General features: G+C 51.3%; 1 non-coding gene across 1 annotated transcript; it reads left to right on the forward strand.

The window, feature by feature from the left end:
- The first annotated feature begins 20,153 nt into the window (after nucleotides 1–20,153).
- TRNAQ-CUG (transfer RNA glutamine (anticodon CUG)) lies at nucleotides 20,154–20,226 on the forward strand. Its single transcript has one exon. It is a non-coding gene; the product is annotated as a tRNA-Gln (tRNA).
- Nucleotides 20,227–27,707: the final 7,481 nt, after the last annotated feature.

Consider the following 27,707-nt stretch of genomic DNA (forward strand, 5'->3'; position numbering starts at 1 on the left):
GGCTTGTGAAGCTTAAATCAAGTCAAAACTACAATCCACAAAACCCAGGACCTGTTTTCCCTGCCATCCATCAACGGCTCCCATGCTTGGATCCTGTGGCCACATTTTCCATGCCATTTGGCAGCCAATAGGTAACTCTGGGTGATTCTGCCCAGCTGACATTGCAATTATGGGAAAAGAAAGACAGTACATCCCTATACACGGGATAAATAGAGACTCTGATGCCACATAGTGAAGAGTATTATAAGGAAGAATGAAATGAGGGCTAGTTTAGCCAAGGTCATCAAAGAAGGCTCCTTGGAGGAGGTGACTCAGGGAGCCAAGAGGATCTCTGTGATCTGCTCAGCCCTGCATGATTCACCCCCAACTCCCTCAGCCCCACCAGGCTGCCCCTGGTTCACCGCATTCTAGCAACACATTCTCTCAGTCACCTGGCTTGCTCTGTTCCCAGGACCTTTGCACGTGCTGATCACTTTGCCAGGAGCCCTTTCCCCACATCTGCCCCCGACCAGCTGCTTCTCACTCTCTGGATCTTTTCTCAAACGTCACCTCCTCCGAGGGGCCCTCCTGGACTGCCCTGCCTCAAGGGGTCCCCAGCAGTCATCTTCTGTCACTTCCCCCTGCTTTATTTCTAGCCTAGTACTCTTCCCACTTGAAATTATGTTTTTATGTGTCTATTATCTGTCTCCCCTGTTAAACTATCAGCTCCATGACAGCAAGGCTTTTGGTCTGTCTTGTTTTCTGGTGTATCCCCCTATGCCTCAAGCCTAGAACCATGCCTGGCACATAGTAGGTGTTCAAGAAATATCTGTGGAAGTAAAGCACAAATAAATGAATGAGTGAATGTGTGAGTGAATGAATGAAAGAATGCCTCTTTGCAGAGAGGATGGGGCTCTGTCCAGAAAAGGGCCAAGGGTTCCCCAAGGGCGTGCAGTGGGAAGAGAGGTGACTCTAGTGGTCCCCTCTTGGCTCAGGACTTAGCCAGGGTGTCAGTGAGGCCCTGCTTGTTGACGAGGGGCTGTGGCCAAGGTAGCTCTGGTGACCGCAGCCCCATCTGTCTTCCTCCCTCTGGACGCCCACTCTGCCCACACAGTGTGGGAGCTCTGCCCGCCCAGCTCCCCAGCCCACGTCCTGGCTGTGACAGCCTCCAGCCCTGGGTGACCCACAGGGACTTCCCCCAACAGGTGAAGTCTGGGGCAGGGAGAAAGTGCTAGGCAGTTACCAGTCTGACCTTGTGTTCCCGAAATTGCCATCCAGGAAGTGAGTAGCGGGTGAGAGAGTCAGTGCGGCTCTACTGAAGGCCCCCCCAGCACCCCGCCGCCCAGTGGCACTTGAGGCCCGGCCCTCAGTCAGGACGCCCAGTCCGAGTGACCCTGGGCGGGTGGGCACACTTCCCTGAGCCTCCAGTTCCTCATGAGTAAACGTGGGTGATAATTCTCACCTCACAGGGCTGTGTGAAAAAGAAATGGGGGCGTGTGAGCAAAATGCCTCCCACAGGTCCTGCCGTGGGGCTGCACGGGATATACTTACACTAATAGATATTGCATGGGATAAGCTTATACGAAAAATGTATTTGCTGTTTATCTGAAATTCAAATTTAGCTGGGCATCCTGGGCTTTTTGTTGTTGTTATGGATCTTGTTTTTGTTGGTGCTAAATCTGGCAACCTTAGCCAGGCACGAAATGTGTTCAGCGATATTCACTGAATGAACCAACGGAGCTAAAATATATTAGCTGAAAGCAGAAACAAATGAGGGAGCGGTTGAAAGCTCTGTTGTACAGGCATTATTATTATGGTTGTCATTGTTTTCTCACTTGTGGTTCAAAAGTTCCTGCCTCTGAGAACATTCCTGCTCCTGTCCCAGGCTCAGGCTGTTGGGGGAAGTTGGGACCTGCAGAGCAAAATGACTCACCCAAGGCCCTCAGGGCCTGTCGCTTCTGAGGCCAGGCCATCTGCACCCCCAGACAGCGATGAAAAAACCCACCCCAGCTGGGCACACGTGACCCCTCTGAATCTCAGAACAGCCCCACCAGGCTGGGACAGCTGCCCTCCCACGGTGCCGATGTGGAAAGTGAGGCTCCAAAAGGTGAAGGAATTCGTCCAAGCACACGGTGGCACCTCCTGGATGCTGCTTCTCATCCCGGGGCAGAACCTGGGGCCCAAGAACCACAGCTGGCAGAGCTCCAGGCTCGGCTAGAACTGTGAGTCCCACGGCCCCATGCCTGCCCTCCCAGCCGCCGCTGGACGAGGAATTACTCAGACCCGGCTTAACTTCATGAAGGAAATTCCTCCCCCTGGCAGCCTTCCCACAAATCCCCAGCTCCATGGCCGGGAACTGCCTCCCCCAAGGCCCACTCACCTCCTGGCAGCAGCAGCAGATGTGGAAACCCAGGCTTGGCTCTGAGCTGGCAGACAGTGGGTGGCGGGTGGGGCTTGAGCCAGACACGCTCCACCAACGCAGCCAGCTCTGCATTTCATTCAGTCATTCAACAGACAGAGGCCCAGGCACCAGGCCCCTTTCTTGTGTTGGCTGGGGGGAAAAGTGGGTCAGATGATGAATGTTTAAAAAGCCCAACACACAGCAAGTGCTCAGGTATCTATCCTTCTCCTCTGAGCACCTACTGTGTGCTTGGCACCAGCCATAGGCCTGTTTGGCCTGTGAGGGGGACAGGATCACACCAGGAAATCAGAGTGAAGACTAGGAAGCTGCTGGAAACAGCTAATGCCCTCAGAGCCTATTCTATGGGGCTTGGGGTCCCGGCGTTATCTCACAGGGTCCCCGTAGCAACCCTCAGTGGTAGGACTGTTACTATCCCTGACACTCAAAGCAGGGCGAGACGACCAAGGCTCACAACAAGGATTAGCACTCGCTTTGATATCTCCCACATTTAGGGAGAATGAGCCGTTACTGAGGTAATAGCCATTACCTATTGAGTCAACTCCCTTCAAGGGGTGATCATTTGTTCATTCCACAAATATTTAGTGACACCTACCATGGGTCAGGCCCTGGGGACACAACAGTGAATAACACAAACAAAGCGAAAATTTTATACAGTACTGGTAAGAGCACAGGGTCTGGAGCCAGATGCCTGGGCTTTAAGTCCCAGCTCTGCCACCTACCAGCTGTGTGACCTTTAGCAAGTAACTTGACCACTCTGAGCCTCAGTTTCATTTTCTGAAAAATTAACAAGAGTAACAGTACTCACCTCCTGGGGTTGTGAGGATTGAATGCATTTCTCCATGCAAAGTGCTGAACTCAGAGCCTTGTATACACTAACAGTTCAACACATATTGAGCCTTTTTCTTTTGAATCTCCTTTTTTCAGATGAGTAAACCAAGCCTCAGAGAAGTTACAGCACCTGCCCAGAGTGAAAAACTAGTTGAGGTGAAACTTGAATCCAAAGAGCCAAAGGACTTAGAGGCCCCCTCCTTCAGGTCCCCAGCCTCAGTCCACTCCAGTTCAGAGGGGTCCAGCTCCCTAGCACCCGCCCCACCCGAGGCACAACTTTTAACCGTGATCTTCAAGGCCCTCCAAGGACACCCTCGTGCAGTGTCCCATGAATCACCTGCATTTGAATCTCCACCGGGTGTTCATCTCCACCGGCCCCGCCCCCAGTGTGCAAACATGCCTGTGTCCATGCAGGGCCCTGGGGTCTGCATTTTAATAAGTGTTGCTGATGGTTGCTGTACTGGGGCCTAATGCAGCCAACTAGGCCAGGAGCAGGGCTGAGATGGAGGTCATCCAGGCAGAGGTGAAAGCATGAACCAGATGTGAGGTGGGCTGGAGTAAACAATGTTTTATTTCAGACAGGAGGGAGGGGGTGGGGAGGAAGGAAGGAAGGAAGGGAGTGAGGGAGGGAGGGAGGAAGGGAGGAAGGGAGGAAGGAAGGAAGGAAGGAAGAAAGGAAGCAAGCGAGGAAGAGGAAGGAAAGAAAGAAGGAAGGGAAAAGAAAGGAAGAAAGGAAGGAAGGAAGGGGGAAGAAAGAAAGAAAGAGAGAGAGAGAAAGAAAGAAAGGAAGAAAGAAAGAAAGAAAGAGAAAAAAGGAAAGGAAAGGAAAGAAAGACAGAAAAGGAACGAATTCTCATCTCGCCAAGCTTGCCCAAACTGAGTTTGAGGCCAGACCACAGGGCTCTCATTTCTCCCCTGATTTTTCTGCCAGAGGCAGGAAGTGTTCTCCCTCGGGATGATCAGAAATAGCTGAGTTCAAAAACTAGGCTGGGTGAGAGAATTCCAGGCTAGGGGGAGGGATTTACACCAAAGAGCTCTGTGGAGTCTAGAGGTTCAGGGCACAGCCGCTGGCGCCAGTCGGCCTGGGTTCAAATCCCTGTTCTGCTCCTGCCTGGCTGTGTGACCCTGGATTTGGCCTCAGTTTCTCACCCACAAAGCAGGAACCATAATGGTACCAGGATTGGCTGCATCTAGGTACTCAGATTTCATCCTCAGCACTTGCTTTCTCTCCATTTTTCCTGCCTCCATTCTCATTCAAACTCCCCGCTCATAGAAGCAAGATGAACTCCATGCTCCAAGCTTCCACTCAACCAGCAACCTGAATAAAAAGCACTTCATTCTTTTTGGTTCCAGCTAAAATCCCAGGCCTGCCTCTCATTGGCTGCGAGGAGGCAGTGCTCTGATTGGTCAGTGCTGGGTCACATGCCCTACCCCTAGGAGAAGCGTTGGCTCCACCCCAAATCCCTGGACTGGGGATCAGAGGAGGGGAGTAGGTGCTGGTTAGGAACCAACAAGAGACGTCCCCAATAGGGGCCCATAAGGGATAAGAATTCAAGAGAAGGAGGACTTAACACATGTTGAGTACCTAGCATGTGCCACTTTATTTACAAGATCCTGTTAAGCTTCCTGACAATCTCTTTTGGAAAATATCACCTTGGGAAGGCTTGGAGAGGTGAACAGACTGGGCCAAGGCTACCCAGAGCCGGCCTCAGCTCCTGATCCCTCCCCCTCCACCCCTGCCCCTCTCCCATCTCAGCCTCCAGGAGAGGAAAGGTAACAGGGATGACTCATGGGACATTTGCCTTGAGAAGAACAGTCCCGTCCATCTCCTCATCTCTGAGCCTGGGGGGGAGGGTAATCACCTGAGGCCCTGAGAGGTTCGGGCACTTGCCCAAGGTCACACAGAGGGAGAGGGGAGCCAGGGTCTGGACCTGGTGCTGCCTGAGTCTAGTCAGGGCCTGGAGGCAAGGCTGGCTCCTGCCAATGGGTTCAGGACAAGGGTTGGGGGAGCCAGGCCCCCTGAAGGTGGCCTGGGTTTGAACCCAGCTCTGCCCCTTAACCCTTGTGTGACCCCAGGTGAGGTGAGTGCTTTGGTTCTCTGGGTCTCACTTGCAAAATGGCCCTAAGCCCAGGAGACACTCCGTGGGGTTGTCAAGCTGATGCTTACAACTAGCACTTACTGAAAAGCTGTGTCCCGCGACTCTGGGGCCCCAAGCCTGGCTTACACAGTGTGGGACCGGCCGCTGCGGTGAGCACTTTACCCGGATTAAACTTCGTGACCGCCTGGAAAAAGGGAGGTGCTGCTGTTGTTGTTGTTATTATTACCTCCATTAAGAGAAACTGAGGCACAGAGAGACATGACTTGCCCGAGGTCACACAGCCAGAAAAGGGCAGAGCAGGGATTTGAACCCAGGCCACTCTGGTTCCAGAGCCCACCTCTTAACCATTATCCAGTGCCCTGCACGCAATCAAGGCTAGCTGCCATTACTGTTTTTGTCACTGTTACTGTTGGTATCTGCCTAGCTTTCTGCAGTTAGGGTCCTACCCTGAGAAGGAGGGTACGTCCAAACTTCCCAGGATCCCATCCCAAATGCCCACCCTGCTATGACCCTGCTGGGGAAACTGAGGCACAAAGCGGGCATGTATGGTGCCCAAGGTTGCACAGCCCTGGGGTCAGCTACAGCTTCTCAAGGCAGCCTCCCCCCGAGCCAGCATCTCCTGGACCACTCCGCATCTCTCTCTCTCTCTCTCTCTCTGTCACACTCACACACACACACACACACACACACTCCCCATGGGGCAGGGGCTGCCTCCCCCGCCTCCCTCGGCTCCACGCTGGCTGCGGGACATTTGTTACTGTGTCAGTTCCAGCTCCCGCCCTGATGGGGGGCCGACAGGCAGGGGGCTTCCTGGCGGCTCTGGGAGGGAGGAATGCGCCCCCGCCCCCAGCCCCATATGGCCTCCATCCCGGCCCATCTGCTTCCCATTGCCTGACGCGGCCACTGCGGGGCCGCCAGAGCCCGCCCGCAGGGGTGCGAAGTTTATGTGGCCGGGCCCGGAGCCGGCGGTGACAGGGCCACACACGCTCGCACAGACACACACCGGACACCCCCCACCAGCCCTGATGCGTGCACGCACACAAAATCCATCCTTCCCTCCGCCCCCAAACACACCCGTGTTCTCACGCTCACACCAGCTAACAGCAAAGACCCCCAACCTGAACACTCCAGAGACCTCCAAATCCCACACGAATACACCAGAGCCCCCCACCAAACCCTGACACACACACAACAATCCACTCCACTCCCAGAACTGACCCGCTGACAAATATACACACAGACTCACACATGCAACCACTCTACACTCCCCACTCACTGACACACACCCCCCACCCTCCCAAATGTGTCTCCCGCACAAAGACACACTCACACCTACACACACACACCCTGCCCTGACCCAGATGACACCCAGATGACAGCGACGCAAAACGGTGACTCACACACAGTCCCGGGTCCCAGAGAGGCCACCAGGCACAGAATGGCCGCTCCCCTCCGGCCCTGTCCCACCCTAGCATCTCCCAAACCTGGGAGGTGTTACAAGGGCCCAGACCCCTGTGCTGGCCATCTGACACCTACCGTCCTGCCCCATCTTCCCTCCTGGAAGCCTGCCGAAGTCGGACCCAGGGGACTCCGTATCCGGTTCCTTTTCTAGAACACCTGAGGCTGTTCCCACCAGACTCACCTGGGCTCCTGGGCACCTGGACCATCTCCAGGAGACCTCATCATTCACCACCACCTCCAGCGGCCCACGGTGGAATTCAGGGGTCCATGAACCTGGACTGGGAAAGAAAGGTACATCTTCACTAACCAACTGAAATTCAGCATTTCCTGCTCTTACAGGTGGACTTGGGAAATGAACCTCAGCAGGACCGTGGCTTTGTCCCTCAGAAATCACATGCTGTTCCACATCCCTCTACAGTGTCTCAGAAACAGCTTTTATCCTCTTTTCAACTTCAAAATTACCCTAGTTATTAGGCCCGATCTTATCATTAAATTCATTAGCAAAGAAGTACAGCTGTCCCCGTATCGAACATTCGACTAGTTCAATATAACTGGTTTCTTTTAATCCTATACACTTTAATTTATAAATTTAAATCTAAATTTACAAACATAAAAGGGGTCCATGGCATGAAAGCAGATAGGAGCCCCTGAACCAGGTTCAGGTACTGTATTATTTCACATTTTTAATATTATTATAGCTTTTTATGGTTAGGAACACAGTGCGTTTGGGTAGGTTGCCCAGGATCACACAGCTCCAAATGGCTGAGCTGGGATTTGAACCTGGGCAGCCTGACTCACCTTGAGCTCTATGCTATCGGGACTGTGAAAATGCAGGGTCCGTGCCCCGCCCCCAGGGAGAGGATCCCAGGGTCTAGGAGGCCCCACCAGATACACTGCCCAGCCTGGGGACCCTGGGAACGTCCTGGCCAGCCCAGGGCAGATCCAGCCGGCTGCCCCAGCCAGAAGGGAGCCTAGCTGCCTTTACAACGTGTGAGATTTCTCACCAGTGGCAATGACAGGAAGAGCAGGCTCCCAGGTCCCAGCCCGCATGCCACTGGGGCTGCTGCAGAAGTTGAAAATGAGCTTCCCTCTGCAGGGCCCCTGGAGGAGGGAACAGCCGGTGGGCCCTGGACCCCTCTGTCCCCTGTCCCTCTATTCACCTGACCCTCTCTCTGTCTGCCTGCCTGCAGCTCAGGAAACCTGTCCCCTACAAGCCAGAAACGGTCACCAGAAAGAAAAGGGAGGCTTTCTTTGTCCTCCACTGCTTGGCTCTGTCCATTCATTCATTCCTCAGTCATCTATTGAGCACCTACTCTGTGCCAGCCTGGGAGCAGAGGCTACAGCTGTGAACAAAATTCCCATCCTGGTCGAGCTCATGGGCAAGTGGAGGTCTCAGACAAGAAATACGTGAACAAAAAGATATATAATATAATAACAAGACATAAATCAGGGCCGGGGGCAAATAGAAAAGCCCGGGGTGGGAGTGTGTTTAGCTAGTGGTCTGAGGAGGCCTCGTTAAGGAGGTGACCTTTGAGTAGAGGCCTGGAGGAAGCGGTGGCGACAGCTGTGGAATATCCAGGTGGAGGAAGGAGCAGATGAAGGGCCGCTGCCATCTGGCTGCCCTGAGCTCTGCTTTCTGCCTTCTTCCAGTCTGACTCTGAAACTGGGCATTCAGGAGCTTGCCTTCTCGCCAATTCCCCCATCCTGGGGTCACCTCCCTTCATCCTCCCGTTCCTCCCTCCCTCCCTCTCTCTCCTTCCACCCTAAGGGCCCAGGGTGTTACATAAGCACCTATGTAACTATTTGTTTCCCTCTTTCAAGGGAATGCCTCGTCACCCCCACTGGAGTGGAAGCCCAGGAGTCCAGAGGCTGGGGGTCCTGCTCCTTGCTCTTCCCCAGCACCTGGTACAGTGCCTGGCCTGTGCCCATTTGACAGATGAGGAGACTGAGGTTCAGAGCAACACCTTGGCTGACTCAAGCTTCGCCACGGAGGCTCTGCAGCTGGGGACTCAGCTGTGTCAGACTCCAGGTCCTGGGCCCATAACCTTAATCTGATGGCCTCTTCTTCAGGGACTGCCCTGATTCCAAGCCTGTCTCCCGTCTCACCGCAGGCGGTGGGGAACAGCCCCCAAATCCAAATGTGCCGCGGTCTCCTGAATACCTCAGCCTCAACTTGTGGCTGATGAAATCATAAAGTTTATGGTACCCATAAATTACTAGTTTTGTCCAGGGCTTCCCATGTGCTGGACACCATTGCATCTATCAACGCATTTAATCCTCCCACCCACCCTAAGAGGGCAGGGCCCATTTTATGGAGGAGGAAGTCAAGGCACAGAGCAGCAAGGCGCCTGGAAGGGAGGAACAGCCGGCGCGGAAACGAGCAGAGCCCAGGCGCACGGCGCTCCCCGCTCCCTCCACCTGCCGACCACGGCCACGGGCAGCGCGGTCCCGGGGGGCCCGGGGAATGCGCGGGGGCGGAGGGCGCCCGCAGAGCCCGGCTCACGTTTCCGGCACGGCCGGCAGCCCCCTCCGCCCCCTCGCCGCCGCCGCTGCTGGCGGCCCCCTCATTAAGGCGCCTTGCCTTCCACCTCCGAATTTTCCACGCAGGGTTAGCCTGGCGACGCGCTGTCTGCGGGCCCCATGAAGGCCGCCGTGTGCTGCATTCGTCTCGCTGGGGGCCGGCGGGGGAGGGGGCCGCGGCCTGGAGGGGCGCCCGGCGGCCCGCGGGCGGGGACCTCGCCTGCTCCTTGCAGCAAGGGCCCCCTTCCCGGGACGGGACGCAGCCTCGAGAATTCCACATTCATAAATATCTATTTCCAAAAGGCAAACAACAACAAAAAAACCCAGCCGGCATTTATGGAGCCCTGCTAAAAGGACCAAGCGAGCTTCAGAACCAGCACGTCCCATGAGACCCTCCTAGCAAACTCAAGGTGGAAAGGCTTTTCTGAGCTTCGTTTTTGCAGGAGAGAAAACCGAGCCCAGGGAGTTGAAATAAACTGACCACGGTCACACAGGAGGGTGTGGGATCACTTGAATGAATCCGAGCACAGCTCAGGCTTCTCTATGGAGTACCTACTATGTGCCAGGCACTGTTCTAGAGATTGGGATATAGCTGTGAACAAAACACAAAACTTCCTACCCTCCTGTGGCTGATGTTCCAGTAGGGGAGCCAGACATTGGCAAATAAACTCCTAAAATAAAGTGTCAGATGGTGGTGAGTGCTGTGGGGAAAGATCAAGCAGGAAGGGGGGCTGGGGAGTGAATGTGGTGGGGAGGGGCTCTGTGAGGGGGGTGGGGAGTGCATGAAATGGTCCATAATAGGATGGTCAGGAGAGGTCTCTTTGAAGGTTGGAGTCATGTGGACTTCCATTAGATAATGGAAGGGTGTTCCAGGCAGGAGAAACAGCATGTGCAAAGGCCCTGAGGCAGGAGCATGCTTAGCCAGCATTTCTTGATCATTTACTATAGGTATCTCTCATGCATTATTGTTTTCCTTTCCTTTCAACCACTCTGGCCAGTCCAGGAATCTACATAATTCTCTTTTTCTAGCTGAGGAGATTGAGGCTCAAGAGATGTTAAGAGGCCTACCTAAGGTCCCTTAGCAGGTCAGTGGCCAAGGTGGGATTTGAACTAGGGTCTCTTGCACTCATAATGATGTGGCACATTGATGTGACATGGGCAAAGGCAAGTCTGATTCTCCATCTTTTAGCACAGGGACTGGCCAGGGCAGTAGGGGAGGGACAGAAGGGAGGAAGAATTTCAGAACAGTGTCCACCCTGCATCCATTAGTGGTGGGATTCCTCCTGGTGGCTCATTTCTGTGTGAAGATGCATGCAATAAATAATACCTAGATTGTCTCAGAGGAGGGCAGCATCTGGATGAGTTTGTCTGAGCCTCCTGCCCCTGGTGCTTACAGGGTCCTGCAACCTGCAAGGGAATTCAGAGGGCAGAAGGACAGAACACTTGGTAAGTGAATCTCTGTCCTTCTGCCTGCTTTGTTTATATCCACGTTTGTTTCAAGGGCATACACACACACACACACACACACACACACCCCACACTACCTTCCATTTCTGCTGTCAAGAGAGGGCTCGGGTATCCTGGGAGCTTTGGGTTTCTCAACCATGTCCACATCTGAGGAGAGTGGGGTCCTCCCATGAAGGGTCCCCCAGTCCTGACTCCCCAGACTACACGTCAGTCTCAGCCAGCTTCTCACTGGCTCTCCAAGCATCTCAGAACCAAGAGGCAACTCTTGACCAGTGACCCTGGCCTACTTTACATTCTCCCCCAGCGACACCAGCCTCCTCTGCATTATCACCTCCACTGCACAACTTCACTTTTCCCTCTCCATGCCAGCCAGGATGCCAGCGGAGTTATTTTGCTCTACCCGGACTTCCCCTGGGCATTCTTCAGAATCGCTGCGCTCATCAACAATATACCATGTTTTTTTTTTTTTTACTCCCATCACTTAGGAATTCATGCCCAGCTCTCCGAGAGTCACCTGTGTCACCCAGCTACTCTCCAGCCATCCCCAGATTTCTGTGTGAGTCAGTCCATCACTCAGGAAACCCCCGTCGGCTCAGACCTCGGGGGTTACTCCTTTTGCTCCCCCATTTATACAGCATTGCCTCCCCGACGTCCTCCAGTTCCCATGCTTATCTTTCCCACTTGACACACCCGGGACCTCACAGCCACGCTCCATGATTCTCCTTTTACTTCAAGATGTGACCAAGGTTTGGGCCGACATAAGCCAGTGTCATGCCTATTTCTCCATGTCCCCGTCACAGTCACACACCCACCTGCAGAAGGAACACTCCTGTATCCCGCCCTCACACACACTTGCTCTCAGAGGAGACCCAGCTAATGGCTGACTTCACCACCCTGGCCTTTGTCACCCTTTCTCTGTGCAGTGGGACCCTCCTGCCTGCCGACGTCCTAGCTTCTGGGGTCCATGCTAGCGTGACTCCCCAGCTTGCCTGTGTCCTTTTGGGTGACACTGCAGATGACGGGGACCCCGTATCCCCAGTGTACCTGCGTCACTGCTGCAATGATCCCCTAGCTTACATATGAGCAACTGGTAGAAAACAAGACCGTTACTGAATCACCCTCTTCCTTCACACCACCTCTCAGCCTCCCAGTGTCTCTCGACAATTTTAAACCATCTTTCCCTCCTCATTTGGTTTCTCGCTGTCTGGCCACTGCCCCCTCTTCTGTGCTCTGCCCTTTCCCCGCCTTTGCATCCCTCTGATGTCATCCATCACTGCTTTTGTTCTTCCTCTCCGGAGGCCAGGCTTTCCTCTGTGTTTTCCCAGGAAAAGGGCTACAAGCCCAGCTCTCTTTTAGTGGCCCCCTCTGCCCTGCCTTCCTCTTCCTCCCTCTTTCCCTCTGTGTCGGCATCTCCTCTCCATTCTTCCTACGGCTCCAGCCTCTCAGGGAACACGTTGTCTCTATTCATCTCTCTCTGAGTCCCTGTCTTAGGTTCATATCTCTTTCTTCTCTTTTCTCACGTTCTAGCAACTCTCTCATCATTTTACTCCCTTTCTACCCTCCCCTTCTCCAACCTCCCGAGGCCCCCTTCCTCCTCCCCGTTCTTGCTCCCTCCATCTCTTGCTCTTTAATCCTTTCCCCCATCTGTCACTCACCCACCCCATACCCCAGGTCTTCTAGTCCCCTGTGCTTCTTAGTCCCCTTTTCCAAGTCCCACCCCTTGTTCTTTCAATTAAGCCCATCACCTTATTTCCTTCCTCCACCCCCTGACTCTGATCCATCTCCAGATCCATAGATATCTTTATGCCCTTTATCTCGCAAATTTATATTCACCCTGGTCCTCCCTCCACCCATCTTTGGCCTTTATCCAACCCCACCCTGACTTTCATCTCTGCACCAGCTCTTTTCCCCATGAGCTCCATCCCCTCATGAGCCAACCATCCCACTCTGCCTCAACCTTGTAGGGTCTTCCCCCCACTGTATGGTCTGTCTCCCAGCCCTGCTCAGACCCCCTACTAATTCCACATCTTCTGCCACCTCCCCTTTTGCTCTCTGTCCCTGGGCCACCTTTCTGCCCTGTCCCTTTTATCTATCATACCAGCTACACACTCTCCTCTCCTAACCCCATGTATACATTTCAGCTCAGTACTAAAATTCCTGAGGGTTAAAATCTCTGTTTTCTGAACGCCGACTGAAGCTGAGTATCACCACCATGGAATGCATCTGAAAGGCAAGGGGGAATGTAAAATCCTATTGGACAATTTAAAACTGTCTGTCCATTTTATTATTACTATGATTAGTAGTCAATTTTAAACTTTGAGCTCATTGGGAAGATCAATTTCTCTCACGCTGTCAGCTGCTCGGGGACCCTTTCCCTGCGCCCAGGGCACAACACTGAAGAGATGGGCCCTCTCAGCAGACACATGGAAGGCTATCACTGGTCTCTGGGTCCAGGGCCATGAATTCCCAGACACACTTTTTCATAATGTGTTCTCAAGATGGAACTTTTTTACCCAGGATTCACGATTTGGGCAAATTTAAAACGTCCTTCCTTTTCAGCTACTGAAGTACTTGCATGAATAGCAATAACTATAGCACGTTGCTTGTACAGCGTTGTAGCCTGAAGACAGGAAATAGTATAGAAAGTATGTACCTAAAGCTCTTGCAGGATATCCATGGTTCTGCAGTTTGATCGGCAAGGACAAAGGATCATGTGGTTCCTCATTTTCTCTAAATCTTCCTTCATTTTCTAAATATGCCCAAATAAGATTTTTTCCTAAAAGAGGAAATGAAATAACTGAAAACTATTACATTCTTAAAGGTTATATTCTTATTATGAATTTTATGATTTGTTATGAAAGCTAGCAAACCACATAATGGTACAAGTAGTAGAATTAATGCTACTGCTCTGTTGCTATCGTTTAATTATTTATAATCATTTGCTCGAGAAAAAATGATGTTTCATCCAAAGTTATCACTTTTGTATTAACCATCTATTTATTTCCTTAGTTTTGATTTCTTTGAACCTTCTTGTTTTTAATACAGTTGACCATGTTCACAATAATTATTAAAATAGGACTGTGTTTTGCTCCTTTATAGTAAATATACATTTATATTTCAAGTGATTTATAGACTTTCAACCAATAGAGCCCACAAGAAGATATTCACTCAACTGTCCTGTAGTGACAACTTTTAAATTTTGCCAACTTTTAAATTTTTATTTTTCTAAGGCCTGTAGGCTTTTGCCAATGTTTCATGATGACTTTTAGAAGCAACCAGTAAAGTGAAATACAAGCCTTGTTCATATCCCTGATGAGGTGCGACACTGACAGCATGTTCACATATTGGCAGGTCAGGCCAAGTGTGGCTGAAAATAACCGAGAGAAAAGCGCTTGGTTCTTAGGACAAACAAGGCCATTGTAAGCGTTTGCTTATGAAGAAACAGGAGTTTCTTGAAATAATTCTCATCTTTAACACCAGAGGGACACAGCTATAGTTCTCTCTATTCTTTATTCTATTTTACTTATTTTATTTACTTATTTATTTATTTTTGGCCACGCCTCATGGCATGTGGGGTCTTAGCTCCCCGACCAGGGATCGAACCCACACCCCCTGCACTGGAAGCTCGAGTCTTAACCACTGGAACACCAGGGAAGTCCCCTATTTTACTTATTTTAAACAATGCTCGGTCTCATTTACCTTTGATCATCGACTCCCACCCTCATCCCCACTCTCACTAATATTTCGAGTCCCAGTGTGTCACCCCCTTTCAGAGCCTCCTCAGCCCCTAGACAGACATGGAGGAGACATGCACTTTCCCAGCACGCGCTCTACGGGCCAGGCTCTGGTGTGGGTCTCGGAGGAGGCAGGTGAGGCCATAACGGACCCTGCCCTTCAGCTCCTCCTCTGTCAAATGCAGTGATTAGTTCTGATCACTCAGAGCTGCCGTGAGGATTAAGAAAGATAATCCATGTGAGGGGACAGGGTGATGCTGGTACAGGGTCACCTAATCCCCACATTTGTTCAGACACAGACCTGCTCCCTCAGCTCCACTGCCACAACAAATCAAAAATCTGATATTCCATCGAACTTGTCTGAATTTCATTAAAATAATAATAGTAATAATAATACCTAATTTTTTTTTCCAGCCTTTATTCCATTTTACCTGCATTCGAGTATTCAACCGTCATATGAACCACCTTACAGATGGGGAAACTGGGACACAGACGGAAGTCCCTTGCCCAAGGTCGTGCAGCCAGGGAGTGGCAGAGCTGAGATTTGAATCCTAGCACTTGCACTCTAAACCACAGTGATGAAAATGATAGCAATAAAACTGCCAGCCAGTGTTTCCAGCGTATATTACAACTCTCTTCAGTCTATCTGCCAAACATATCTGATAAAGAACTTGTATCCAGAATTTATAAAAAACTCTCAAGATTCAATAATAAGAAAAGAAGCCAATTTAAAAACGGACAAAAGATTTGAATATTGTATATCTTCACTAATTAAGATCTATTGATTGTAAATAAGTGCGTGGAAAGAGGTTCAATGCAAACTAAAACCACAACGAGAAACCAGTAAACACCCAAGAGAATAGCTAAAATCTAAAAGACTGGCCGTACCAAGTGCTGGTGAAGCCATGGAGGCGCTGGAAGCCTCGTGCACTTCTGGTCGGAAGGCAAAAGGGTGCAGCCTCTTTGGAAAGTGGTTTGACAGTTTCTTAAGTTAAGCATATACTCATCATTCAGTCCAGCAATTGCACTCCTGTGTGTTTACCCAAGAGAAACAAAAACATATGCCCACACAAAGACTTGTCCATGTCTGTAGCAGTTTTATTTGTAATCCAGCCCTCAGGTCTCTTCCATAGAGGCCACCAAACACATGTCTGTATTAATGCCTGGAATGCTCTAGAAGGGCCTCTACCTAAAGGAATTCTTTCCTGCCCCAGGCCCCATTTTTTTTTTTTTTGCCAACTTTTAATTTTTAATTTTTCTAAAAAGTCTTTTTGAGGACAAAAAGATTAGATAAGGACCTATGCGGTTAGACAGGTCTGGGTTTGAATCCCTGCTCGGCCGTTATCACCTGAGGGGCACCTTGGGCAAATGCCTCCTTCCTCTGGGACTCAAGTCTCCTCATCTTTAAAATAAGGATGTGATAGTGAGCGCGTTTGCATCTCCCAAGGGCTGTTGTGATAACCTCATTCCTGGGCTCTAGAACCGGCTGCTCCACCTTGGTGAAGATCCCGGAGAGCCTCTGCCCTTCCACAGGCCTGGGAGAGGAGGGAGGGAGTGAGCGAGAGAACTCAGCCTCCCTTCCTCCGAACTCCTCTCTGGCTCCCTAGTACCATACTCTCCGCCAAGGTCATCCACAGCCTTCTTTAATTAATTCACCACATATTTACTGAGAGCCTGCTGTGTGCCAGGCACCGTACCAGGTGCCGCTCCTGCCCGCTCAGAGCTGCTGTCCGGTGAGAGAAGCTCACTGAGAAAGGAGGTGGGACCAGGGGAGGGAGTTGAGGGGGGAAGGTCCGTAGAGTGCAGGGGGCTGTCCATTTGGTTGCTGGTGTGAGGCATTGCATCGCAGGTCAGGACTCGGGCGAGGAACACCGAGGCGGGGTGGGGGCTGTAGCGGAGATGGCTGGGGGAGGGTCCGGCAAGAAGACAGTTCTAAAGACTTTCTCCATCTTCTCTCCACCGCCCTCTTTTCCAGCCAGTAGCGCTGGAATCCCTCCTCTGCTCATCGCCTCATTCAGTCGCTCTCCAACCCCACCCAACCCACGCACAAAGACACCTCCCACCCATTCTTCCTCAGCCGACTCTCCAGGCGGAAGCCACAGCCTGCAGGTGCCTCCTCTCTTGTCTCCCACTTCCTTTCAGTCCCCTCAGTCAATTTCCCACCCACAGCCAGGGGGAAGTCTCTCCTCCGCATAAAATCCCCCTGGCAGCTTCCCATGGCTTAGAATAAAACCCAAACACCTGGCCTACAAGGCCCTGCGGGGTCGGCCCCTGCCCACGTCTCCCACCCCCTCTCCCATCTCTCCCCTCCAGCCACACTGAGCTCCTTGTCACATCATGAAGACACCAAGCACATGCCCACACCAGGACCTTTGCACTTGCAGTTCCCTCTGCCCGCAGCTTCCTCATCCCCCTGAAGTTCTCTTTGCCTGGCTCGCTCCTGCTTTTTCACCGTCTTGGGACGGCCCCCCAAATACCTCCACAGCCCTGACTAAGCTGGCGCCCTCCTGCTGTCTCTCGGCACCCTGCACCCTTTCCAGGCAAAGTCACTCCCCTCCCTGGACTGTCAGCTCTCTGAGAACAGACCTCGACTATCTGTTCACTGCCTGGAATGGGGCCTGGCACACAGTAGGCGCTCCGTGTACGTGCTGAATGCAGACGGGACTGAGCTCCAGTCGCGGACGCTCACGTCTGGAGCCGCAGACCTTCTGTAGACCTGCCCTCTGCTCAGAGAGAAGACCCAGATGGCAGAGTCAGGGCTGAGGCCCACCGGGGGCACCCCAGCCTCCCCTTCCCAAGGCAGTGGGCCCCGCCAGCAGAAATCCCCCCCGCCTACGGGCAGGGCAGACCACCAGTTCAAATACCGGTGCCTGAACAGAGTTACCACATGACCCCAAACTCGTTTATTTCCCAAGAGACTAACTTATCAAAATGTGTACTTTATACCTGGCAGTTGATTGCATGTCAATTACATCTTGAGAAAACTCTTACACTCATACACACGCACACACACACCTTTATGCACTAAAATGGCTAAAATAAAAACTAAGAACCCATAATAACAAAACGTTGGCAAGGATGTAGTACAGCTTGAACTCTCCCATAGGTTGCTGTGGTCCACACAAGACCTGCACAGGGATGTTCACAGCAGCCCTCTTCATTAGAACCAAAAAGTGGAAACAACCCTCATGTTCGTCAACGGATGAAGGATAAACAATATGTGGTATATCCATCCGTGGAATATTACAGGGTCATAAAAAGAATGAAATACTGACACATGCTACAACATGGATGAACCTCAACAACCATCTGCTAAGTGAGAAAAGCTAGTCACAAAAGGACACGTGCTGAATTGTATGATCCATTTATATAACATGTTGAGAATAGGCCAATCCATAGAGACAGAAAACAGATTAGTGGTTGCCAGGGGCCAGGAGAGGAGGAAATGGGGAGTGGCTGCTCATAGACACGGGGTTTCTTTTTCCGGTGATGAAATGTTCTGGAATTAGATGGTGGCGTTGGTTGCACAACCTTGTGCATGTACAAAAAACCACTGAATTGTACCCTTTAAATGGATGAATTGCATGGTATGTGAATTATATCTCAATAAAGCCGTTGCAAAAAGAAAATCCTGGGGCCACCAATTATCTCACAGCTGTGTGCCCTTGGGAAAGTCCCCTGTGCTTTCTGAGCCCAGGCTCTGCCTCTCTCACTCAAAGGATTGACCAACTCACAGCCGGTAAACAGCCCTGCACGGTAACCATCCAGGCTCTCAGTGAATAACGGCCCCACCAGGGCTGGAGGATGGGCTGCTCATAGACACAGAGGCCGAGGATGAATTCAGCTCACGGGCAGTGCCCGGGGTGGGGGAGGCACCCGATGACACCCAGACATCACCCTGCAGCCCTCGAGAAAGTGACAGGGTGGCTGTGATCACCATGCGTGACTTCCTTCACCTGGGGACATTGCCAAGTCTTGAATGTCGTTCTTCTGTGTGTGGGTGTGTGTGTTTCTGTTTACAAAGAAAAACACACGCTCATTATAGAAAATTCTGAGATCTATGAAGAGTTCTTCTGTGTGTGGGTGTGTGTGTTTCTGTTTACAAAGAAAAACACACGCTCATTATAGAAAATTCTGAGATCTATGAAGAAGAGAATTGAAACCTCAGCAACTCCGCCCTCCAGACAGAACCACCGTTGACCCCCCAGGGCACACACATCCCTCTCGGTGAAGGCAAAGATGGATAAAGGTGGAGGAACTTTTTACCCAAATGGGACCGTACTTTTTTTTTTTCAGGCTGATCTGTGAGCCGCTTCTTGCACAGGTCGGCTCCTTTTCAAGTCAACCTGTGAGCATCAGGTTTATCCATGAAAATATTCATTGATTGACTGTAAATCAAGAGATGCTCACCGGGGGGAACAACAATAACACAGCAGTGGAAAAGGTTAAAAATTATGAATGAAATGCCCTCCTCTTCACCAGCACCTCAACCTACCCCCAGAGACAATCACGATGAGCAGTGGGTACACTTCTTACAGATCCTTCTTTTTCTTTTCTCTCCTCTCCTTTTTTTTAATAAATTTATTTATTTTATTTATTTATTTTTGGCTGCATTGGGTCTTCGTTGCTGCGTGCGGGCTTTCTCTAGTTGCGGCGAGCAGGGGCTACTCTTCGTTGCGGTGCGCGGGCTTCTCATTGTCATGCCTCTCGTTGCGGAGCACGGGATCTAGGCGTGTGGGCTCAGTAGTTGTGGTGCCCGGGCTTAGTTGCTCCGCGTCATGTGGGATCTTCCCGGACCAGGGCTCGAACCCGTGTTCCCTGCATTGGCAGGCGGATTCTCAACCACTGAGCCACCAGGGAAGCCCTTTTTTTTTCTTTTCTTTCCTTTCTCTCTTTCCTGTCAACAACTATTCAGTGAGGACTAACCACTCATGCATTCATTCATTTCATCATTCGAGAAACATTTGAAGTGCTTTTCGTGTGCCAGACATTTGTCTTTCTCCACTCACATGCTACCTACACAATATATATTTTAAAGATTGTATGGACATTTATAGTAGCTGCAAAGTTCTCAGGATACGCAAGGACCCCAGTTAACACATTCAGTCTCCTGGTGCTGGACATTTGTGTTGTTTACGGCATCCTGTTATTCTGAAAAGCTCAGGGTGGAATGTGTTTATGTACTTTTTATTTGATGATTGGGTCAAAAGTTGAACATGTTTTACTGATGTGCAAAATGAGGGCTAGAGAGGGCAGGGACTCATCCAGGGTCACAGAGTGAGGTATTGGTGGCACTTGGATCCACAAGGCAAGGACCGAGTTTCTTAGGAAATCCCCTGCCCAGCCCCAGCTCATCTCCCTAAGGTAAAAATGGGTTTCCTTGGGGGAGTCCCACCCTAAGCACCCTCCTGGGTGATACATGGCGCTCCTTTCTCCTTGCTGTCACCTTTTCAGCACATCTAAAATGTTTTTTCAGGCCACAGCACCAGCTAAATAGAATTGGGTTTGGGAGCACTGGTTCCCCTCACCTGAGGCCCTTCCAGCTTGTACCCACAGAGGGATGGGGGACATAGGACTTCACAGAGAGTCTTCAGCTCCCCTGGGCCCTGCCACCTGGCCACTCGAGGCTCCAGGGGAGGGATTTCCCTGGTGGTCCAGTGGCTAAGACTCTGCACTCTGAATGCAGGGGGCCCTGGTTCGATCCCTGGTCAGGGAACTAGATCCCACATGCTGCAACTAAGAGTTTGCATGTGGCAACTAAAGATCCTGCATGCTGCAACTAAAGATCCTGCATGCCGCAACTAAGACCTGGCGCAGCCAAATAAATAAATATATTTTAAAAAATAAATAAAAACTTTGCAATACCTTATTTATTTTATTTTTTAATTTTTTGGCTGCATTGGGTCTTCGTTGCTGTGCGTGGGCTTTCTCTAGTTGTGGCGACCGGGGGCTACTCTTTGTTGCGGTGTGCGGCCTTCTCATTGCGGTGGCTTCTCTTTGTTGTGGGGCACGGGCTCTAGGCACACGGGCTGCAGTAGTTGTGGCTCATGGGCTCTAGAGCGCAGGCTCAGTAGTTGTGGCTCGCGGGCTCTAGAGCGCAGGCTAAGTTGTTGTGGCACATGGGCTTAGTTGCTCCGCGGCATGTGGGGTCTTCCCGGCCCAGGGCTTGAACCCGTGTCCCCTGCATTGGCAGGCGGATTCTTAACCACTGAGCCACCAGGGAAGTCCCAATAATAGCCAATGTTTACAGAGGCTTTCCTCTATGCCAGGCCCGAGGCCAAGCAATTTATAAATATTCATTCATTTAATCTGTACAACAACCCCCAGAAGGAGGGGCTGTCCTTCAGATGAGGAAATGGACACAGAGAGGTTGAGCAACATGCTCTAGGTCACACAGCAGGTAGGCCATGGAGGAGAAATGTGAACCTAGGCAGTCTGGCTCCAGAGCCTTATACCTGTATGACCTAAGGTTGTTATGCGGATGAAATCAGGTAATCTGTGCAAAGCAGATAGTGAACTGTCGTGAGCTGTTTATTGTTGTTATTATTATCATTGTTATTATTATTATTTGCCTGACTGGTTGCTCTTTGCCTCACTGAGTCTTTATTTCCCTCAGTTGCTGAAAAATCCGGACGAGGCATTGTCCTTGCCCCCGCTCCCTCATTCCCAAATATCTCTCCACTGCATCCTTTCCTCTGCCTCATCTGACACCAAGAGGGTGGGGAGTCTGTACTGCTGGTTTTGCTCCCTACACAGCTGCCCATGGGATCTTCCCAAAGAATGTATTCATTCATGTTCCTCCCCTGCTCAAACCCTCCCGCCCCTCCTGAGTGCCCCCAGGGTACGTCCAAAATTGCCCCCCAGGGACTTCCCTGGTGGTCCAGTGGTTCAGAATCCGCCTTCCAATGCAGGGGACCAAGATCCCATATCCTGCGGGGCAACTAAGCCCAAGCGCCACAACTATTGAGCTTGCGTGCCCCAAAGAGAGAGAAGCCCGCGTGCTGCAACTGAAGACCCGACGCAGCCCCAAAATAAAAAATTAAATAAATTAATAAAAATAAATCTTAAAAAACAAAATTGCCCCCCAGGCCTACATGGCCCTGGTCCTAATCCCAGCAGACCTCTCTCACCTGGCTCCTATCCCCCTGCCCCTCTCACACAGTAACTTCTGAGATCTGGGGTGGGCAGAGATTTTGCCTAAAGACCTCTCTCTTCCAAGAACCACAGAGACAAAATCCGACTCCTCAGATCTCCTCCTAAGGGTCCCCCTCCTCCAGGCCAGCTTCCCAACTCTCCCTCAGGGTTTGTTGGGTGAATAATAAAAAGTTCCCAAATCCATTCCAGGCCCTGAGGAAGGCTTGTCACACCCTTGGCTGTAACCACCTGCAGGGGGTTAAATTGGGTCCCCCCCACCACCACCCGCTGTCACCAAAAAAAATATATGTTCAAGTCCTAACCCCCAGATGTGTAAATATGACCTTATTTGAAAATCATGCTCTTGTAGATGTAATCAAACTAAGATGAGGTCATACTGGATTAGGGTAGGCTTTAAATCCAGTGACTGGTGTCCTTATAAGAAGAGTGGGTACACACTCAGAGAAATAAAGGCACAGAAGAAGCCCACGTGAACATGGAGGCAGAGACCAGTGATGCAGCTACAAGCCAAGGCTACCGGGAGCCGCCAGAAGCTGGAAGAGGCAAAGAAGGAGTCGCCCCCTAGAGCCTTGGGAGGGGGTATGTCTCAGCTGACACTTGACTTTGGACTTCTAGCCTCCAGAACTGTGACAGAATAAATTTCTGTTGTTTTAAGCCACCCAACTTGCAGTAGTTTTTTATGGCAGCCACAGGAAACTAATTTTTCACCCAACTGTGGGCACCCAGAGTGGGTCTAAGGCCCTAGGTACAGAGGGAAGTCGGACCAAACAAGCTCTTGCCAGGTGGGTGGTCCTGCCCTCATGGAGCTCCTAGTCTGAAACTTCTCCTGGTCTTCAGGGGCCACACAGGATACCCCACCCCACTGGGTACCGTTGGGGACTGAACTCTCTTTTCCTGGTCCTACACCACCCCTCTATCTATGCACACCTTTGGCTGGCTACCTGGCTGAAGAAGGATGTGTGGTGTTTCTAGAAGACATGTTAAAGGACAGAACGGGCCCCTCTACGTGAGAGAGTCTAGGCAGGCGAGTGTAGTAGGTAGAGACCCAGATTCTGTTCTACTTCCATTTAAAAAGTTTTAATTACACCCACCCCAAAGGGAGAAGGAACAAAATGACAACAGTAATAAAAGAACTCAGGGTTTCAATCCCAGCTCTGCCACTTACTTGCTGTGTGACCCTGGACAAGTTACTTAACCCTCTTTGGGTCTTGGTTTCCTCTTTCTTGAGTCAGTTGTGAAGGTTTAATGAGTTAATCTATACGAGGCACTCAGCACAGGGCCTGGCACATAGAAAGTGCCCCATGAGAATGGTGACAACGTTGTACTTCCTAGGGGCACACATATATTCATTCATCATTCATTCAGCAAAGTTTTACGGAGTGTGCTCCTCCTGTGAGAGAGACGAGAGGCACCGCGAGACTGCGCTATGAACAAAGCAGACGAAGTTTCCACCTGCGTGGAGCTGCCATTCTAGTGGGGAAGAGAGTCAACAGAGAAACTGTGGATAGTGAAATACATGGATTGTCGGATGGTGACAAGTGCTATGGAGAAAACAAAACAAAACAAAACAGGGCAGGGCATGGGGGCTGGAATGTAAAGGGGAGAGGGATGGTGGGGGAGACCAGCCACGTGAGCTTCTCTGGGGGCTGAGTCTTCCTGGCAGAGGAACAGCAAGTGCAAAGGCCCTGAGGTGGCAGAGGACCTCTCGTGACTGGAGGAAGTGAGGGGGGTAGGGGAGGGGATGAGGCAGAGGTGACGGGGCCGGATCGTGCAGGCCCCTGTGGGCCAAGGTGAGGACTTTGGCTTTTCCTGTGAGTGAGATTGGAGCCATATGTGCATGTAAATATTTATTGTTTTAATCTAGAAGATATAAACTAAGCCCTTCACAGTGGCACGCTGGAGACAGTAAAGGCATCAGGATAGGGTGTGTTGATCACAGATCACTTGAGCCTCACATCTAATCTTTTCATTTTTTCTTTTTCAATGAAAGAATAAATTTCCCTAACATTTGTGAAATTGACAATTTGAAAGCAAAAAGGAGCAAGGAGGACCCAGACCCCTGCTCGCCAGAGTACCCCCCCATCCCAGCTCAAGGGACATCCATGAGTAAGCCACCGGATCACTAATGGGGCCCAGATGTGCCCAGAGGTGGCCCTGGCCGCAGACCTGCCTGCCTGGACACTTGCACGGAGACCAGCTTTACAGCCAGTTTATTTCCTGGACTCGTTTTAAAGAAAAACCCAGGGGAGGATCTAAGGGCCTGGCCAGACCCTGCTCCTCCCCACCCAATCTTTCCCAACCCACAGCTCTGAGCTGCTGCCCAGACAGAGGAGGGTAGTTCTTCCCTACGGTAGAAAGCAAACCAGTAAAAATAGAAGGAATGATGGAGCTAGAAAAATCACCATTTGGCAACCACCATAATAATAATTGATTTAGGCAGAAAACACCAGCGAGGGCTAAACCTCGTGGGCGGAAGTTTGAGGAGTAACGTGATATTCACATGGCCCTGGAAGGTCTCCCCACAAGATACGGATTAAGTACAAAAGGGGAAAAAGAGGGACTTTATCCAGGCGACACCTGGCAGACACCACCTTAACCAAGTGATCAAAGTTGACGTCACCAGGAATGGGACAAACTGACGTCATGTGCCCCATGATACGTTGCACTGAGAAGGATGCAGCCCCACCGCTGTGGTTCTGCCAAAAGTGCACAGCTCAGATCTCATCATGAGGAAGCATTGGGAAAATCCAAACTGAGGGACGTTCTATAAAATACCTGGCCTGAACTCTTCAAAAATATCAGAGTCACAGGGGCTTCCCTGGTGGTACAGTGGTTAAGAATCCGCCTGCCAATGCAGGGGACACAAGTTCGAGCCCTGGTCTGGGAGGATCCCACATGCTGTGGAGCAACTAAGCCCGTGCGCCACAACTACTGAACCCGTGAGCCACAGCTACTGAGCTCGCGTGCCACAACTACTGAAGCCCGCAGGCCCCAGAGCCTGGTCTCCGCAACAAGAGAAGCCACTGCAATGAGAAGCCCACGCACTGCAATGAAGAGTAGCCCCCGCTCGCCACAACTAGCGAAAGCCTGCGCACAGCAATGAAGACCCAATGCAGCCAAAAATAAATAAATAAATTTATTAAAAAAAAAAAAGTCAAACTCACAAAAGACCAAGGAAGGAGCTGTTCCAGAATAAGAGAGACTAAAGAGGACAAGTAAATGTAACGTGGGATCTGGATCTCTCCCCACCCCCTAAAGTGCTACGGAGGGCATCACTGGGGCAGTTGGGGAAACTTGATTATGACTGTGGATTGGATAATAGCATTGCACCAACGCTAAATTTCCCGATTTTGATCATTGAACTGTGGTCATATGAAAGAACGTTCTTATCCTTAAGAAATACCCGCTGAAATACTTCGTGGTAAAGGGGCATCATGCCTACAACTTACTCTCAAATGGTTCAGAAAAAAAAAAAGTGGGCATGTGCGTATACAGAGAGAGAAAATGCAGACTTGCATTTGATAAAATGCCAATCAAAAGATTCCAGTTTATTGTACTTTTCTTGCAACTTTTCTGTCAGGTTGAAACTATTGCAAAATCAAAAGTTTTAAAGAAATCTAAAAAGCCTGGCTCCCTGCTCTCTCCTGCCTGCCTCCATCCACCCCATTCTACCTCTGCACCCGCCTAGAGATGGATTTGATTGTTTTATTGTAAATCCTTCCAGAGTTTCTGTATGCAAATACAAACAAGAATGAATAACATGCTCAATTCCACCCTTCTTCCCACAAAAGGGAGCATGGTCTGCATGTTATTTTTTTCACTTAGCTAAATGTGGCTGAGTGGGGGCTTGTCCACATCAGAACACAGGAACCATCCTTCTTTTTATCCCCACCCCCGCTACCGGGTCCAACATCTCCTTTAAATAATCCCTAGTAACTCGCACCCACCAGCGCTCAGGTGTGCCTGGCACAGCGCTGGAGGCGCAGCTGCTACAGATTCTTCAATCCAACCATCCCCCGAGGCCTCCACCCCTCTGGGCCAGGACAGCAGTCATCCCTCTGCCTTGGGCCTTTCACTGGCTCCCAGCTCTGACTTGGCTAACTCCATTCTCCACCAGGATGGGGGGAATCAGTGTAAAAGTAAAGCAGGCCTCATGGCTCCCCTGCTTAAAATGTCCCCGTGGCTGCCCTCTGGGCTCAACAAAATCCAACTCCTCCTCACCACCTGCACAAGTGCTGCAGGAGCTGGACCAGCTCATCAATCCCACCTGGTCCCCCCCAGCCTCTCTGCCACCCTGGTGTTTTTCGGCATCGTGGCAAGCTTATTCCAGCCCCGGAGTCTTTGCACTTGCTGCTCCCTCGCGAGGCTGGAGCTCTCTTCTCCAGGTCTCCGCTGGAATGGGCGCTGGGCTGCAGCTCTCCTGCCTTATCGGAGGGTGCCCTACCCCATCACTCTCTAGTAGGCGCTCTCTTTAATTCCATCTTGGCACGTCACTGTAGGAAAGCGGCTTAATCACTTGTTTGTTTTCTGTCTCCCCTGCTAAAACATTAGTTCCCTGAGTGCAGGGACTGTCTCTCTGTTCAGGGCTGTAACCCTGGGGCCTAGAACAGGGCCTGGCACACACGGGGCTCATCAAAACCGATTGGATGGACATCCTTTTACAGTCTCCGGGGAGGAAGGCGCTGTCATCACCCTATTTTAGAGGCAGCAACTGGGGGTCCGAGAGGCGGAGAGCCTTGCTCCAAGGCCTTGCGAGTCAAGGGCATGAGCCTGGTACCTGACTCCCAGAATGATCAGAGCCTCGTGCACCCACGTTGAATGCCAGCTGGGAGTTTCCATGAGGCCCATCCCTCTGGGAGTGTGTGAAATCAATTATTCATTCACCATCAATGTCAGCACCTACTACGGGTGGATGTATGACACCCAGGGACGTGGGACACAGTAGGCCTTCAGCAAATTGACGCCCAAGCCCCCAGCCCCCCACCGACTCCCTAACTTCCCTTCAGGGAGGCCAGCTACAATTTGGCGATTGTTAGAGAACTTTTTTTTTTCTTTTGGGAGGAAAGCTGCAAGTCATTAAGGGCTGCTCCCGGCCTGCGGGTCACCATTTCCTGTTTAGAAGAAAGAATCATCTCTCCTTTGGAACACGAAGCTCCCCCGCCCCCGGCCTGACTCTGGGGCTCTGGGACGCCCGCTCAGCTCCCCGCAGGAAACTGGCACCTTCGGCACCTTTTGTGCTCAAAAAGGACACTCATTTTCTCCTGGCCCCAGGAGGGCCCCAGAGGTGAGGTCACCATGACAGCCTGCCGGGAGTGAATTATCTCAGCCCAGGACGCAAGCTGACCGTCTTCCCGTCCTGTCCTGTCCTGTCCTGTCCTCGAGCAGGAAGCAGAATGACCCCTACCCTTTGGCCCGGCTTCTCACCCTCCCGACTCCAGCCAGCCAATTTCCTTGCATCAAAGGCCATTTGGTACCCAGGGGCCAGACAGAGGTGTGGGTCTGACAGGGAGGCCGGAGCGGGGCCTGGAGCCCTTGGAAACAGGAAGGACGTCCTCTGTCCCCTTCTTGCTCATTGCATTCCACTCCCTCATCTGGGAGCAGCGCAGCTCCCTCCCCAAAAGACCTGCAGTGCTGGGGAAGGCCCCACAGCAGGCCTAGCTGCTAAGACCCAGGAGCCCGCTTCTCGCCCTGTGGGCCTGGTGGGCTTCAAAACGGGAGCACGAGAGGAGTAAGCGCCGCAGTGTAGAGACCACTAAGAAACCTGCACACACAGCCCTACTGCTCACTGGCCCACAGGTGTTTCCCAACCTCCGCATCGGACAGGACATCCAGGCTCGGAGGAAAACCCATCTGCACAAACAAGGTCCCTGACAAACCCAGAGGTCCAAAGCCATGTGATGTTTAAGAGGCCAAGATTTAAGGCTGTGTCAGGAGTATCTGAGCTCCACGAATCCCTGCCCCCTCCTCCCTCCCTAAAGGCCCTTTAAAATACCCACTCCACTATAAAACCAAGTAGACTTTTTTATATATAAATTAACCACT

The sequence above is a fragment of the Eschrichtius robustus genome, chromosome 16, assembly GCF_028021215.1.
Source record: "Eschrichtius robustus isolate mEscRob2 chromosome 16, mEscRob2.pri, whole genome shotgun sequence".
Lineage (NCBI taxonomy): Eukaryota > Metazoa > Chordata > Mammalia > Artiodactyla > Eschrichtiidae > Eschrichtius > Eschrichtius robustus.